The sequence below is a fragment of the Hevea brasiliensis genome, chromosome 18 (assembly GCF_030052815.1).
Source record: "Hevea brasiliensis isolate MT/VB/25A 57/8 chromosome 18, ASM3005281v1, whole genome shotgun sequence".
NCBI classification, from domain to species: domain Eukaryota; kingdom Viridiplantae; phylum Streptophyta; class Magnoliopsida; order Malpighiales; family Euphorbiaceae; genus Hevea; species Hevea brasiliensis.
Genome location: NC_079510.1, coordinates 27,431,365 through 27,449,635, shown reverse-complemented (window position 1 = coordinate 27,449,635; position 18,271 = coordinate 27,431,365). Strand labels below are relative to the sequence as shown.

General features: G+C 37.9%; 1 non-coding gene across 1 annotated transcript; it reads left to right on the top strand.

Annotated features, from left to right (window-relative positions):
- Positions 1–13,210: 13,210 nt before the first annotated feature.
- Positions 13,211–13,317, top strand: LOC131176224 (small nucleolar RNA R71). The gene has a single exon (XR_009146348.1). It is a non-coding gene; the product is annotated as a small nucleolar RNA R71 (small nucleolar RNA).
- Positions 13,318–18,271: the final 4,954 nt, after the last annotated feature.

Here is an 18,271-nt window from a genome sequence, read left to right as displayed (position 1 = left end):
TCTTCCACACCTTATGAGATATGGCATGGAAGAAAACCAAGTCTTAAGCATGTTAAGATTTGGGATTGTCCAGCTTATATCAAAAAGCTGAACACTGATAAATTGGAGACCAGATCAGAAAAAGGTCAATTTGTTGGATATCCAAAAGATAGTTTTGGATATTATTTTTATTTGCCTACTTCACAAAAGGTTGTGATAAGTAAAGATGCCACATTTCTTGAACAACAATTTGTTCAAGAAGGAGGCAAAGGAAGGCAAATAGAGTTAGAATTGGAGAATTCTGACCAACCAACAGATCAGATGGATATAGATCCATCTAGTCAACCTATACTCGTTGATGAAACATCTACAGCTGTTCCTCGTAGAACAACCAGGGTATCTCGCCCACCAGTGAGATATGGTTTTCTTCATGAAGAAGAACAAGAGTTGTCTACTCATGAAGAAGTAGTATAAAGAAGCTATATCAGATATAGACTCTTCAAAATGGATTGATGCTATGAAATCCGAGATTGATTCCATGTATAAGAATCAAGTTTGGGATCTTGTTGACCCACCTGAAGGGATTGTACCTATAGGGAACAAATGGGTTTTCAAGAAGAAAATTAGTTCTGATGGAAAGGTAGAGACTTATAAGGTAAGGCTAGTAGCAAAAGGGTCTCGCCAAAGGCAAGGAATCGACTATGAGGAGACTTTCTCGCCTGTTGCCAAGCTTAAATCAATTAGGATTTTATTAGCAATAGCTGTACACTATGATTATGAGATTTGGCAGATGGATGTCAAAATAGCTTTTCTCAATGGATACATTGAAGAAAACATTTTCATGGAACAACCTAGGGATTTTGAATCCCAAGATGGTTCCAAGGTATGCAAGCTAAAGCGATCCATTTATGGGTTGAAACAAGCTTCGAGGAGTTGGAACATCCGTTTTGATGAAGCCATTAAATCCTTTGCTTTTATCAAAAATGAGGATGAGCCATGTGTATATAAGAAGGTTAGTGACAGTGCTATCACTTTCCTTGTCTTATATGTGGATGACATACTGTTGATGGGTAATGACACAGGTATGTTGACAACTATAAAGGTATGGTTGTCAAATATATTCTCCATGAAAGACTTAGGGAAGGCAACCTATATTCTTGGGATTCGCATATATAGAGATAGAGTGAAAAGAATAATTGGTTTATCCCAAAGTCTATACTTGGAAAAGGTGATAAAGAGTTTTAACATGCTTAATTCCAAGAGAGGATTGTTACCAGTGAGACATGGTATCCACCTTTCTAAAGAGATGTCTCCAAAGACACCTGAAGAAAGAGACAAGATGGCCAGGATTCCATATGCTTCGGCTATTGGAAGTTTAATGTATGTAATGTTGTGTACTAGGCCGGATATCGCATATGCTGTTAGTCTGACTAGCAGATATCAATCCAATCCAGGTTTGGAACACTGGATAGCTGTCAAGAATATCCTTAAGTACTTGAGAAGAACTAAGATTTATTCTTGATTTATGGAGGTGGAGACTTGCAATTGGATGGTTATACTAATTCTGACTTCCAATCAGATATCGATGATAGAAAGTCTACCTCTGGATATGTGTTCATTTGTAATGGAGGTGCAGTCAGTTGGAAGAGTTCCAAACAGAGCACGACTGCAGATTCCACTATGGAGGCTGCATATATTACTGCATCAGATGCTGCAAAGGAAGCTGTTTGGATAAAGAAGTTCGTGACAGAACTTACAGTAGTTCCTTCCATTGAGTCAGCAGTTCCACTACACTATGACAATAATGGAGCAGTCATACAGGCTAAGGAACTAAGGTCTCACCTAAAATCCAAACACATAGAAAGGCACTACCACATTATCAGAGATATAGTTGGGCAAGGTGATATAGCCATGCAGAAAATATTATCAGTTGAAAATCCAGCTGATTCATTCACTAAGCCTTTGTCACAAGCTCAGCTACACCGACATCTTGAGAAGATAGGTCTAAGATATTGTAATGAATGGCTCTAGTGCTAGTGGGAGATTGTTAGTAGTATGCCCTAGAGCATATCATTTAGTATGTATCTTGTACATATTTTTATTAATAAAAGGCATTTCCACTTTTCCGTTTACATAATATATTTATGTGTAATAGAAAAGGTCCATTGATATTTTGTTAGAAATATTATTCTTAAGTTGTTAAGAATATGAGTGACAATATTTCTAGCACAAAGTATCATAAATAGGTTCACAATCGAGGATACTTCATAATAAGGACATGACTTATCCAGAAAGACTGTATTCATGTTTGTTCCCAAGTTATTTATATGAGATATAAATAAGATGGAATGGTGAGTTTCATGCCGTATAACAAACATGATAGGCACTTATAAATGATAAGTAGGCCGAACCAGTGACACTTATGACAAGCACATGGAGTTTACTCTTGTCAATATTTTGCCATAAATCATATCAGTGCATATAATCTTTAGACCTGAGATAGCACAGTTATCTTGTATATAGGTAGTTTGAGTTTGATACTGCTTTCATACTTGTACTGTGTATGGGTATATGGGCATCTGTTGGCTCTTGCTAGTTATATATGGAGGTAGGTGTTGATCAAGATGGAATCTGTTCCTCCAAGTAAATAGAGTTAAAATCCTATGTTCATTTAATTGTTCTTGATGTTTCAAGTTCTGGCAGACAGATAGATTTATTGAGAAAAAGAGTTTCGATGAGAAAATCTTTTAATCAAGAACTGGAATTAAAAGAGAATATAATATTCATAGCAAATGGAGTTTGACATAAACCATGACTCCAGCTTGAGTTGGGATTTTGTAACAGAGAGATTCTAGTGCATGGTAACATATGATTATAGGTTCATTTAAGGTAAACCTTATTACTAATTGGGTGGCCATGGCATGCTATGCTAGGTGTTAGCCATGGTCTATGAGGTTCATAAAATGATTTAGAGAAATCATTTATGGTAAGAAAGAGTTCTTATGATATTAAGAGTTGATATCATGTCTCATTGCCAATTAGTGATGAGCCTAGTAAGTCACACACATACACAAGTTATCACCTATTTAAATATGATTTAATTAATTAATTAAAGTGTTTAATTAATTAATTAATTAGGTTTGGTTTGCAATTAAATTGCAAAGTCCCTAGCATGACTTGAAACCAAATCTAGATTATTGGATGTGTAGTATAAATTAAATTTATATTTAAAGTGTTTAAATATGAATTTAATTAATGAGAAATTTATTAATAAAGATTAATTAATTAATTTATATTTGATATAAATTAATTAGAAGAAGAAAAATAATTATTTTGGGTTAAGAACTCAAAATTAAGACACAGGGGCATTTTGGTCATTTCACAGTGTGACACGTGGCACCATGAGATGGTGACACATGGGATTACACATAAGCTTGCCAAATGTTTTTTAATCATGTAAGATGATTAAAATCAAGATTAAATATAGGTTTGACACTTGGCACAATGTGATTGGGTCACTTAAACCTAGAGCTAATCAAAGGGTGACATATGGCAAGGGTTTAATGTGTTAACCTAGCTATATAAGTGTTGTTATGAAAAAGAAAAGCAACCAACAGCCACTCCTCTCCTTTGTCACTCCATTTTGAGGCTCTTCATCTATTCTTCTTCATCTCTCATCAATTCAAAGAGATTAGCCATCAATCTCTTGAATTAAGAACACTAGAAATTGTTTTTAGTGTCCTGTTTACATCTTTAATCTCTTAAAAGGCAGAACTTGAATTTCTAATTAATAGAAAAAGCTTTAGAAGCTGTTCAAGGACTGCCATAGGTGTTCTTGGTGTGGACAAGCTAGAGGGGCAACATCTGGTGTCCTGAAGACGAATCTCAAAGGTGCAGACACGCTACAGTGCATCAAGAGGTTAGTGTAATCGTTCTTGATTTAATCTAGGGTTCTAAAATTAATCTGATTAATTTTAAAATCTTAAATGGCAAATACAGATCCAAAAATATATTAAAAGAGTTTTAATATGTTGTTTATCATTGAAATCAAATAGATAAAAATAAATCTTGCATGATGCATGTGACCCTAGGTGAAAATTTTTGAATTCAATGGTATAAACTTGTGTTTTTCACGCTTCCGTTCCTTCATACACGGCCCAGGGCTGTGTAACTTACTGGAGCTTGAATTATTGTATCTTGTATCAGGATATGACTTTACACGGGCCTCAGGTATTTACACGGGCTTGATTACACGGCCCGTGTACTTTTGTACTTCAAGGAAATCTTCAAGCTTGGCCTGGCAGAGACTTACACGGGTCTTCATATTTTACACGGGGCATGGTACATGGCCCGCGTACTTTGATTCTTCCTTGGCTTTTTGTATTTCACCTGGCAATAAGTTACACGGGTCTGTGGCATTGATTACACTACCCGTGTAACATGTATCAGTAACACTTTTCAATTCTTTGGCCTTTCTAAGCTCTCTACTCTGCTCCTATGCCTTGGAACCTCTTCAAAACACCTAGAAACATACAGGAAACATAGAATTCAGAGTTTGGCAATGGAATTTACAAAAGTACTTGAAATTGATGATTATGCATGAGATTACTTATCTAAATGGTATGAAATATTATACAAATGTACTTAAAAACATCTATATAATACAAGTGTATCAAATACCCCCAAACTCAAACTTTTGTTTGTCCTCAAGCAAATTGAAAACCTTTTTAGAATACATTTTAGGGGAAAACTCAGAAGTATAACCATAAATTCAATATGCATATAATTGAACTCCTTCAACCATCATACCAATTCCTTTCCTTTAAGGCGTAAAGGTTTCAATAGCTATCTGCTTAAAACTTCACCCCCCCCTTTTTGTGGTGTTTCAACCAATTGCTCCTCTATGCATGGCTATTAATAAGTCACAAATAACCTATTTTACCAAAATAGACTTATAAAATACTCACTCACCTAAAATTTAGCCTCTATTATAGAAATTACTGAGATTGATTTAATTCCAATTCCATAGGCACATCTCAATTTCCTATCTCCACTAATGTAGCACATACTTTCAAAAGATCAAAAGGTCTTTAAAAAGGTTGTAATGGGGTTAAAGGATGATAATTTAGTTACCAATGAAAGGGTTTTAAGGAATACAAATTTGAGGTTAGCTTTCATGCACAAGGCCTTAAGTATACCAAGTTTGTTCTGTTGATTTATGCATGGTGAAGAAGGGTTTATAGTGCCAACCATACTTGTCATGGTGTTTAATTTTGGGACTCTTCTCTCTCTTTTTTTTTTTTTCATGTCCCTTTTGTCTTTTACCCTAAACTCATTACTTTTGTTAGGCTGGAAAGATAAGTTTTTCTTTTATTTTAATTGTACACTTGCGCTCTTCTTGGTATTTTCATATTCTCCTTCTTTTACATTTGATATACTTATCCTTTATACACTAGACTTCCTCAAAAGGGTGAGGTGAGTGTTTAGACTAGGGAATAGGTAAATATGTGTGAGTAAATAAGGAAAATTATACAGATGAAAATATAGGATCAAGTTGGCTGCAAAGGGTAAATTGTAACTAAGGGTGGCTTAAGGCTTAATGGGGTTGAATGAAAGAAAGCCTTAATCATCTCTTTTTCAAACATATGCTAGGATTTCACCTCGATAGGTTCAAGAGACATTTTCTAGAGTTGGTGAGGCATTTTTAGGTTTGTTTATATTTTAGAAATTTTCTCCCGATTTTACAAGTACAAAGTGACAAATTGATAGCTATGAAGGGGTTTAACTAGTCTAGCTCCACTAAGGCGATAGGTCTTTCACAGACAACAAATTAAAGCCTTTTTGCCTATCATGATACATTCATTCCTCGATCCCATGAAGAACAATTATTAGCTTATTAATATTTGTGGTTATAATTATTAGTTAAAAACCAGTTCAAAATTTCAAAATTTATAAAATTTTCTGGAATTTTGATGCACAAGTATAATATGGATATAATTAAGCAATGCAATGAAATGCAATGATATGTAGTGTATGAAATGCATCTGTACCCCAAACTCAAAGCTGACATTGTCTTCAATGGCAACACAATATACAAAATTAAAGTACAACACATAAAATTTTCAAAAAGCATATTATGTATTAAAATTTAAAAGTTTTGACAAAAAGCTAGAAATAGAGACCTATGAGCACTGAGTAGGACTAAGGCAACTAGGTTTTTACATGAAGGAACCTATCCTATAGTCCTAATTCTAAAAAGCCTCTGATGGGGATGATGGTCCCTCTCCATCGAGTCTCTCCATGATTATGTCAAGCTTGTTGTGGGCCTCCTGGAGACTGTCCTCGAGTGCTTGCATCCTGTTGTTTATGGTAGTCTCCATTCGCTGAAGGTATGCAAGGATGGGGTCTGTCGATGGTGGAGTGTAGGGAGGCACTCGGGCTGGGGACTCGTGGTGGAGTGGCTCTCGGGCTTCCTCTTGTGGCTATGATGGTTCTCCAGGTTCTGCTTGTGCTTTGTCTCTCCTGGGGATGACATCGAGTAGGAAATAGGTGTTTCTAACCTTCTTGCATATCCCCATGGAGATGCAGATGGTCTGGTCGATTTTGGCGGTGCCAGGGATAGAGCCTGTGATGCCCCTAGATAAATCCGAAGTGGAGTGCTATGGCGGTAATGAGTCCGCCAAGCATTATGTGGCCTGTTGGCTGGTGAGAGATACAGCAAAGGTGGTTGCACAAGAAGAAACCCATGCTGCATCGCTACCCAGTGACCATACACTAGAGGAAGAAGAGCTCATTGGCGTTTACCATGCCTAGGCTGTCACTGCAACCCATGATGGTGTGGGGTGGCGAGTCGGTACATGTACCTTAAAGCAGGACTGGTGATGCCAAAAGATTTGGACTTGCTAGAGTTATAAATGTTGGTATTTGGTGTGATGGAGTGCCAGAAGTCCATGTTGTTGTAAATCATTCAATTTTGCGGGATCTCTTAGAATCCGGCGCTGTCAAAGCCAAACACCATGTTGAACTCGTCCATATTCATAACTCGATCAACGCTAAGAAGCCGAAATTCGATCCTCCCCCCATCTTCAAGGTCTGTGGGCCACAGGGTGGCCTTAAAACTGCCAAGGAATTCCAAAGTGGTGTCCTTGTAGGCTAGAAACTGAAGTTGGGCAAATCTGGTCCACCCAATGCCATCGAGTAGCTCATCAATCTCTTCACGCAAGTCGAGTTGCTCCAACAACCCAAAATCCATATATTTTGTAGAAATAATCCTCCGGTTGTTAAGCCGGGCACATAGATCTCTGTGGGCATTATCGCAGAATCCCTAAGTAATGGAGAACTCAGGCTGTGCTAGTTGTGGAGGTTATGGGTGAGGTGCTGATTGTGGCTGGGGTTGTGGTTGTCGTTGGGTTGGCCTTGTTCATGGGCGTTGGGGTGATGGCTGAGGAGAAGGTGAGGAGTCGCGTTCTTGCCTGGAGGGGGAGCCCATTCTTTTGGTTGGTCTCTTTGCAGGTGCCATTAGAGATTTGGGAGAAGGAAAGGCTAGGGTTTTATGAGAGAAAATGAGATTTGAGGGGTTTTTAAAGGGAGGGAAGCTTGGAGAGGAAGAGTTTCTGAGTGGGAGGGAGTTTAATGGGAGTTATGCAGATTTAAAGGGTCGTTATAACCCTTCATTTCACGCGTTTCGCGCCCCAGGTATCACATTTGTGACATGATACACAAGGCATGTACCACTACAGGAGTCCTGACCATTGGACTCGTGTAACTTCCTACCGTGGATTTCCCTTTTCTATAAAGGTACACGATCCGTGTAAAATCATTTAGGACCCGTGTAACTTCCTGTAACTTCCTGCAGTGGATTTCCCTTTTCTATAAAGTTACACAGTCCGTGTAATCTAGTTTTGGGACCCGTGTAACTTCCTGTCTGAAAGCGTCGTTGCTAGCTAAGTTACACGGCCCATGTAAATTGAATTTTGGACCTATATAACTCTCTGTCTCCCTCAAACTTGAAATTTCCCTCTCCATTGCCAAAGCACACACCGTGTAACATTACATGGGGTCAAGTCGTGTAATTTTTTGGAGCTTATGCGGGTATAGTTCAGTGATTCCATAAGGTTACATAGGGCATACAAAGCTTATACACGACCCGTGTAATTTTCTAGCTCTCTAATTCTCTATGTATTAAAATTTCATGCTACTACCACGAATGAAATGAATGTAAAATTTAACACAGAGCTACTTCCTCGATTTTATACAGTCTCCTCTTGTGTGGTTTTGACTTGACGTCTCCTTTCCTTTCTTATTTTCGGTTCCTTGCTTTTCCAAAATTGGGATTTGGGGTACCTACAAAATGAAACATGAACAAACATAAAACAAAAATAAAAGCTAAAATATAAAAAAAAATTAGAAATTTTTAGGTTGCCTTCCAAAGAGTGCTTGTTTATAATCTTTAGCTGGACTGTTCCCTCATTGTTCATGGTCTATCTAGAGGGTTATCGAAGGTGTAGTTGGCTCCCTTCTCTGTGGATTCTCTAGGGAAGTATGGCTTCAGCCTTTACCCGTTCACTTTGAATGCTCCTGAGGTTTCACTCCAAATCTCCACAGCTCTAAGCAGGAAGACTTGCATAACTTTGAAGGGCTCGGACCATTATGATCTTAGCTTTCCTGGAAAAAGTTTTAGCCTAGAGTTGAAGAGCAAGACAAGGTCTCCTTCTTTTATTTCTTTTCTTGCTATGCATCATCATGCCATCTTTTGGTTTTATCCTTAAAGATTTGGCATTCTCAGACCCGTCTTGTCGTATTTCTTCCAACTCATTAAGCTGTATAAGCCTTTTTTCACCAGCAGCTTTGAGGTCAAAATTCAGGGTCTAAATTGCCCAATAAGCTTTGTGTTCAAGCTTGACAGGGAGGTGGTATGATTTTCCATAAACCAGCCAAAAGGGTGTTGTGCCAATTGGAGTTTTATATGCAATGCAAGATGCCCACAGTGCACATCTAACTTCACGGACTAGTCCTTCCTTGAGCATTTTAATGTTTTTTCTAGAATTCGCTTTAGCTCCCTGTTTGAAATTTCTACTCGACCACTGGTTTGAGGATGATAAGGTGTGGCTATCTTGTGAGTCACTCCATACTTCTTTAATAGTGTTTCAAATTGTTGGTTGTAGAAGTGACTTCCTCCATCGCTGATTATTGCTCGTGGTGTACCAAATCTTGTGAAGATGCTCTTCTTAAGGTACTTTGTGACCACTCTGGCATCGTTGGTTGGCATGGCTATTGCTTCTACCCATTTTAACACATAATCAACACCAACCAAAATATACTTATTTCCAAAGGAGGAGGGGAATGGACCCATGAAGTCTATCCCCCACACATTAAATAGCTCTACCTCAAGTATACCGTGTAGTGGCATTTCATTCCTTCTGAAAATGTTACCTGTTCTTTAGCATTGATCACAAGCTAGCACGAAGGATCTCACATCCTTAAACAGATTAGGCCGGTAAATTCCTGCTTGAAAAATTTTAGCTGCTATTTTTGTGGTGCTAAAGTGTCCTCCATATGGTGATGAATGGCAGTGCTGGAGAATGCTCTCTATATCCTCCTCCAGTATGCATCGTCTTATTAGCCCGTCATTTCATCTCTTGTATAGCAAAGTTTCCTCCCATGTGTAGTATCGCACATCGTGCAGAAATTTCTTCCTTTGCTGGTAAGACATGTTGGTTGGTAAAACCCTGTATACAAGAAAATTCACAAAATCAGCATACCAAGGAGCTTGGGATAAGGCTAATGGGCATTCATTCGGGAATGAGTCATCTATTAGCAACTCTTCAGCTTCTTTTACATCCTCCTGTCTCAGCCTTGAGAGATGATTGGCTACCACATTCTCGACCCCCTTTTTGTCCTTGATTTCAAGGTCAAATTCTTGAAGGAGTAAGATCCATCGAATCAATCTTGGCTTCGATTCTTTTTTATTCAAAAGGTATCTGATATCAGCATGGTTTGTGTATATAATGACTTTTGATCCAAGACGATAAGATCTGAATTTGTCAATTGCAAACACTATTGCTAGGAATTACTTTTCTGTGGTAGCATAGTTGATTTGTGTGTCGTCAAGTGTTCTGCTGGCGTAGTAAATGGCATAGAGTTTTCTATCTTTCCTTTGTCCGAGTACTGCCCCCACAGCATAATCACTTGCATTGCACATGATTTTGAATGTTAGCTCCCAATCAGGTGGTTGCATAATAGGTGCTAAGATTAAGGCCTCTTTTATCCTGTTGAAAAAAGCAAGGCAATTTTCATCAAAATCAAAGGAAACATCTTGACTTAATAAATTTGTCAATGGCTTAGCTATTTTGAAAAAACCTTTGGTGAATCTTCTGTAAAAGCCTGCATGTCCCCAAAAACTTCGCACTTTTTTTACTGATGTTGGTGGTGACATTTTTTCAATGATCTCAACTTTCGCCTTGTCAACTTCAATCCCTCTTTCTGATATCAGATGACCAAGAACTATGCCTTCTCTTACCATGAAGTGACATTTTTCCCAATTCAGGACTAGGTTCGATTCTTCACATCTTTGCAACACTTTGGATAAGTTAGCTAAGCAATCATCAAAAGTAGAAAAATCATCCATAAAAACTTTCATGATATTTTCAATATAATAGGAAAAAAGAGCCATCATGCATCTTTGAAAGGTTGCAGGGGCATTGCAAAGACCAAAAGGCATTCATCTATATGCAAAGGTTCCATAGGGGCATGTGAATGTGGTCTTTTCTTGGTATTCTGGGTGAATAGGAATTTGAAAGAATCCTGAATACCCATCCAGATAACAAAAGTAGGAATGTTTTACTAGCCTTTCTAGCATTTGGTTGATGAAAGGGAGAGGAAAATGGTCTTTTTTGGTGGTACTATTCAATTTCCTATAATCTATGCACATGTGCCAACCAGTGACTATCCTAGTAGGGATCAGTTCATTATTTGCATTCTGGATGACAGTTGTCCCACCTTTTTTAAGCACTACATGTACTGGACTATCAGAAATTGGGTATATAATACCTGCATCTAATAGTTTTAGAATTTCTTTGTTAATTACTTCTTTCATGTTTGGGTTAAGCCTTCTTTGGTGTTCAATAATGGGTTTACTATTTTCCTCCATAGGTATCCTATGCATGCAAATCGAGGGATTAATCCCTTTCAAGTCTTTTATTTTATACCCTATAACCTTGCTATGGGTCCTAAGTACTCTTAGCAATTTTTCCTCTTCTATATCAGACAAGCTAGCATTGATAATAATAGGATATTTAGAGTTTGAGTCCAAAAATGCGTACCTTAGTGAGGAGGGGAGAGGTTTAAGTTCTATCTGTTCAGTGTTATTCTCTGGCTTGCTTTTGGGTTGTACCTCCTTTAGCTCCTCAACCTCGAAAGCTTAAGCCAAGGGTAGGGATAGATGAGCTACTAAATATTGTGCGCAAGCTGCAATCTCTGTGTTTTAATTATCAGCAGTGTGAGTGTGCAATAAGCATGCTTTAAGAGGATCTTTAGGATATGCTTTATGCAATTCCTCTTCAACTTGTTTGTCAACCATGTCTATTTTAAAGCATTGATCAGGTTCAAATTTGTGTTTCATCATGTTGAACAAGTTGAATTCCACTTCTTCATCCCTTACCTTGAGAGTTAGCTGCCCATTTTTTATGTCTATGATTGCTCCAGTGGTTGCCAAGAAAGGTCTTCCCAAGATAATAGGGATTTGAACATCCTCTTCCATTTCAAGGACAATAAAGTCAAATAGAATGAAGAATTTACCCACCTTGATAGGGATGTTCTCAAGTATGCCCACAGGATATTTAACAGACCGGTCAGCCAATTGTAGTGAAATTGTTATGGGCTTTAGTTCTCCGATCTCTAGCTTTTAACATATTGATAGAGGCATTAGATTCACACTTGCCCCAAAATCATAGAGGGCCTTGTCTATTTTCTTATCGCCGATGAGACAAGGTATGGAAAAGCTTCCTGGATCCTTCAGCTTTAGAGGCAGTTTTTTTTGCAGTATGGCATTGCATTCCTCTATTAGAGCAACAATCTCATAGTCTTCCAGCTTTCTTTTCTTTAACAAACTTTTCTTAAGGAATTTGGTATAGGATGGTGTCTGAGAAAGTGCTTCAGTGAAGGGAATGTTGATGTAGAGTTTCTGTAAAACCTCTAAAAACTTCTCAAACTGCTTGTCAAATTTAACTTTTTGGAATCTCTGACGAAAAGGTAGGGGAGGCTGATATGGCTCAGGTAGCTTCTTTCTCTTCCTCGCTTCCTCTTCCCGATACTTCTTGGCTCTTCCTCTTTCTTCTCTGCTTGGCTTTAAGATTTATCAGAGGTTTTCTCAGTTGGTTCTTCTTCTGACTGTTCTAGAACTCTTCCACTCCTTAATGTAACTACCCTACAATGCTCCTTTGGGTTCATCTCTAGTTGACTAGGCAGTTTACCAGCAGTTTTACTTAAAGAACTTGCTTGCTGAGCAATTTGATTTTCAAGCATCTTATTGTGAGTAGCAAGTTGGTCCATTCTAGAAGTCAGCTGCTTGATCATTTCATTCTATTGTTGTTGAGCTGCTAGGAGGCCTTCCATCATGGATTCCATGGTCATCTTCAGTTCAGGCTGTTGAGGTTGAGGAGGTGGTGGTGGCTGTGCAAAGTTTTATCCTCTGTTCTGAAACCCAAGGGGTGCTGGCAGTCTGTACCCTTGCTGTTTGCTCATTGACTGATTTTGGGAATTTAACCATGAGAAATTCGGGTGGTTCCTCCATCTAAGGTTGTAAGTATTTGAGTACGGATTGTTGAGTTGCCTCTGGTTGAAGTTTCCTCTGTTATTCACATAGTTCATCTGTTCTATGGAGAGTTCATTGAAGTTGTTATATTTCGAAGTCGTATATCCTCCTCCACAGTCGTTGCTGTGCTGGTTGCTTATACCAACAGTGTTGGCTTGCATTATGTCAAGCTGCTTCGTGAGTTGATCAAATTGAGCATTTATCATGCTTAGGGCATCCACTTCCAGGATCCCTGCTATTCTCCTTATGTTTCCTCTTTTATTTGACCACTCGTAGTTGTGATATGCGACCCTCTCTAGAAGTTCAAGTGCTTGTGTCACTGTTTTCTCCATTAAGTCAACTTCTGTAACTAAATCTACCATGCTCCTTGTAGAGGGTAGTAGCCCATTATAAAAATTCTGAACTAGGAGCTAATCTTCTATGCCATGGTGTGGATATTCCCTTTGCAGGTCCTTATATCTTTCCCATGCGTCACAGAGTGATTCACCTTCCTTTTGTCTAAAGGTGTTGAGTTCAACCCTTAACTTTGCAGTCTTTGTAGGTGGGAAATACCTTGCTAGAAAAGCTTGTGAGAGGTCTTCCCAAGTGGTGAATGTTCTAGCTGGTTGAGAAAGTAACCACTTCCTTGCTCTGTCTCGAAGGGAGAATAGGAATGCTCTGAGCCTTATAGCTTGATCAAATACTCCATTCATCTTGAATGTGTCACATAGGGCAAGAAAGCACTGGAGGTGGTAATATAGATCTTCTGTTGGTGAATCCCAAAACTGGGTCTGTTGGATCATCTGGAACTATGCCGGTTTTAATTCAAAATTGTTGGCTCCATTATGGGTCTTATAACACTAGGTTGGAATTCTTGTATAGATAGAGCTTTGTAATCCTTCAAGAGTCTTAGCCTGTTGTTGTTGTTATCAGCCATGATTGGAGTTTTCTGGATTTTCTTGATCTTGTTCTTGGTGTCTCCTTTCTCTCCTAATTGCTCTCAGAGTTCTATATATCTTGAGATCCAAGTCCAAAACTTCTTCTTCTGGCTTTGCTCTGGTCATGCATTAGACCAAATGCCTGAGAGAAAATAAAAGGAATAAAACAAATTAAATAAAACTAAATAATAAATACAAATTCCTAAATCAGCTAAATTGTCTATCACTTAATATTACTAAAGCTAAAATCCCCAACAGCGGTGTCAAAAACTTGTTTGCTGGTTTTTCAACCCCGCAAGCGCACAGATCGCTAACAAGTAATAAAGTAATGAGTGAAGTATTGTCCCACAAGGAATTTAGTTAGTAAGTACCAGACTACACAGCAGTTCTGACTGTTTAGGCTACCGAATATGAATGAATAGTATATTAAACTTATTTTGGATGCTGAAAATAAACTTTGAATAAAACTTATCTATTGAAATAATTCTAGAATTAAGATTTCATACTGTAATCTTATTATGGATTTTAATCTCGTCTATTCATTAGATTGAGGATCGTCACTTTGATGGAAATTAATCCTAGGATATCCTAGGTCCTCTTTCAAGACATCTAAGCTGTGGTCTGATTAGAGCAAAACCCTACTTTCGTTGTTTAATAGTCCTAATAAAACCCTTTAAGATCTATGATTAATTTTGGAACTCCATAAAGGTCATCACCCTATCTCTAAGTCAGATTTCCTAGGTTCAAAATCCTAATTTTCTAATATTAATCTTCACCTTTCAGTCCTTCAATTAATATTTGTAATCAATACTAAGTAGGTACCAACACATAGCATGTATTAAGATCACAAGAAATTGAATAAAATAACAAAACTCAAATCCAATAAATAAAACTCAGTATTCGTCCATAATAATAATTACAAGCGTTACTCTCCCAATTCTAGAATCAAGGATTTACTCACTCATGGTGAGTTTAACAAACATAATAGAAATAAAATAAGAGAACATGAACAGTCTTAAAGAAATAGAAAAAAAGAACCGATGAGGATATTCTGTAGCCTTGAACTTGTGGAACTTCAGCTGGAGGCTTCTCTCTTGTACTGATGATCTACTCTCCAAGACAGTTGTGAAGGATGTGAATATGAAGGTGAGATTAGGTCTGGAATTAAGATTTCTCTCCTAAAACTTCAAAATTAAAAAAAAACTAAAAAACAAAACTCTCTTCTGTTTTCTGCAACTCCTCTATTTATATTGAATGATCTAGGGTTAGGTTTTTAGAGTCCTTAAGGCATTAGGAGTCTCTTCTCTCTGTCAAAGCTGGAGCTGGAACCAATTCAGGAAACTGATTGTCACGTGATACACGGCCCATGTGTCACTACACGGACTAGGACCGTGTAACTTACTGGAGCTTGAATTATTGCATCTTATATCGGGATAGGACTTTACACAGGCCTCAGGTAGTTACAGGGGCTTGATTACATAGCCTGTGTGTTAGTAGTATGCCCTAGAGCATATCATTTTGTATGTATCTAGTACATAATTTATTAATAAAAAGGCAATTTCACTTTTCCATTTACATAATGTATTTATGTGTAATAGAAAAGGTCCATTGATATTTTATTAGAAATTCTATTCTTAAGTTGTTAAGAATATGAGTGACAGTATTTCTAGCACAAAGTATCATAAGTTGGTTTACAATCGAGGATACTTCACACAGGACATGACTTATCTAGAAAGATTGTAATCATGTTTGTTCCCAAGGTATTTATATGAGATATAAATAAGATGGAGTGGTGAGTCTCATGCCACATAACAAACATGATAGGCACTTATACATGATAAGTAGGCCGAACCAGTGACGCATATGATAAGCACATGGAACTTCACTTCATGGAACCAAGATTTAGTCCACTATATTAACTTTAACGATAAAAATCCTTCACTATACTTTTATTTCTTAGCTCATTTTCATATCTTCCAAGATCCAAGGCTACTCCTAATTTTTTTTTAACAAGGCAATTTTCATAGAAAACATGCCAAATGCTGGAAAAGTAATTCTCAAGTCACACTACAATTCAACTTAGCTACCGAAATCACTTCCAGTCATTCAACCTTAATGCCTAATACTAGGCATACTCTACCAGAAACTCATTTCCAACTACCTCCGCAGCCTTGCTCATAGGAAACCATTTTAACAAAACTATATTCTTGAGTAATGAAAACTTTAATGCAGACATGGTACCCTTCAAGCCTCATTATTGTTTGCCCTTGTACTTTAGCATTTAGAGTTAAGTTGGCACCACACTTAAACACTCGAGAGATTTCTTGCTACCTCCAATGTTGCCATCATGGATAGGCCTTCATCCACCAACCCTAGTGAGTATCAACATCCTTCTTGAGCACATAAACTAACTTTCTTGCTTTGAATTGACTTTCCATGGACTATTCAGGTTTCCCCAGCATAATAATGGTAGTGTTGGCGTCCCATACTACCACAACTATTACTCCAAGTAACTCCATTAATCTCTACTACATGCAGTGTACTTAATGGGAACTATTCTAACTTGTCCTTTGCTTACAGTGACTTTATTATCTGCCTTCACTCCATTTGCTCTAGTTAACAACTCTAGAGCTTTTTTATTTGTTTAGGTATAACACATATCTCTTTTTTTTTTTGACACAACTCATCTTGTTTGCAGGAAGCACAGGGCACCAGCTCCCTATTCTTAGCACCACATGATAGTTAGACAAAGTGGGTTGAATGCCTTCCCCCTAAATATAAGCAAACTTGGAGAGATATGAACCTGATGAGGCTGATAGATTTAAGTTTGGTCGATATTGTCTATGATGAACATTGCTGATAGCTCTATTACCATTTTGGTCTCGACACTATAACTATTTCATACTTCCACTAAGACCTATGTTTGTGACTTTGAGAGATGTAGCAACTCTTATTAGTTTATCCATCCCTAGAGAGACTTCACCAGCTTTAGCTGCTGAGTTAGCATCCATCGGGCCTGCTAAAAAATCTAGGACATCCTTTGTCATTTTTATCTCATTGAATGCTGGGAAAGGAGACATTATCGATGAAGAACATGTCTTTTTCCTATGGGGCCTTATTAGCGAGTTCATCTTCTGCTCCTCTGTAAGTAAACCATCCTTGGAGTTATTGCCCATAGCTCAAGCATTAGCTGATGGTGTACCTTTAAATCTTTATGAGATGTTATTGGGCCATCTGTGCTCCTCTCTAGGCTCACTAGTCAGAGATAACACTACATTTATTAGTGGCATCTCTAACTCTGGACTTTCGACTACTATCCTGATCTTTGGCTACCTTCTTACACTGTCCTAACACACTGTTCTTTATATAATATAGTTGTGGCTAGTTTTTGAACCTCATTTACACCTTCAGACCTCATTCACTTCTTTCAGACCCTAGACTTAGATTGTCTGACACAGTAGTTTTATCTCTTCACTAAACATCCTGACTAGGTCCCTAGCTACATAGATCTTGATGTCATGATGGCTACTATTAGTTTAGTTACGACACTGTTGCTAAGGCATGGGCTAGATTTGCTGTTAGCTGGCGGCTACATGGTAGAGTTTCCATTAGCCGAGCTCATACACCTCCCTGTGGCTGTGATTTTATCTTTCCTTCTTATTTGCACGTTAGCTAAGATATGTTCTAGTTATCCCTTACCTTACCACTTTACTTTCTAGTGCGAAAACCTTGACTGACAGGATGAGATGGACTTTACTAAATGACATCCCCACACAACTAATGAGGTTAAAAGAGCACTTAAACACTTTTCTACTCGTGACATGCCTGCTGGGGTTCTTGGTTGTACTCTCAAGTTTTATGAATGTTAGAAGATCTGGGTGGAGACTTTCCTTGTTCCCTAGTCAGGTGTGACTTAAAACTGCTCTATTCTTCATTTATTTTCTATTATTGTGTACTAATAATGTTCTTACAGGTCATGCATCAAACTCCCCACCCCCGAATAAGGCAAGACTAACTATCACTCCATTTAGGATTAAGATCATGATGCCACAAAGTTCTACCAAAGCTACCTCACCTTCTTAGCAATCTCTCTGCATTACAGGATGTCCACCTCCAAGTAAAGTTAGCCCATCAAAGATTATTGACATTACTAGCTGCGATAGTCCACTACAAACCCCCCCAACTCATAAGATATCTCAATTATAAAGCCACTAGCTACACCTGCCTCTTCTAACTTTTGGTCCTTCACTAGCCAGGATGATAGTCCGATGAAGTTTATAAAAGAAATCCATGCCATGCTCCAGGCTAAAAGACTGAAGTCTAATTCTACATCTATTGAGGAGGATCCTATAATGCCAACCTATGAACACAATAAGAGTTTTAGAAAGGAACCTTTTGGCTCTACTGTTATTACCCCTTAAGTATATCCTCCACTTTGTTAGTTTTCCTTATTATAATTAGCTGCTAACTCAGTCTTTGTCCATTTCAAGTCTCGATGATGCCTTTCTTTCCATAGTTTACCTTTAGGTTACTAGAGTTGTTCAAGTTCAAAAGTCCATTGGCT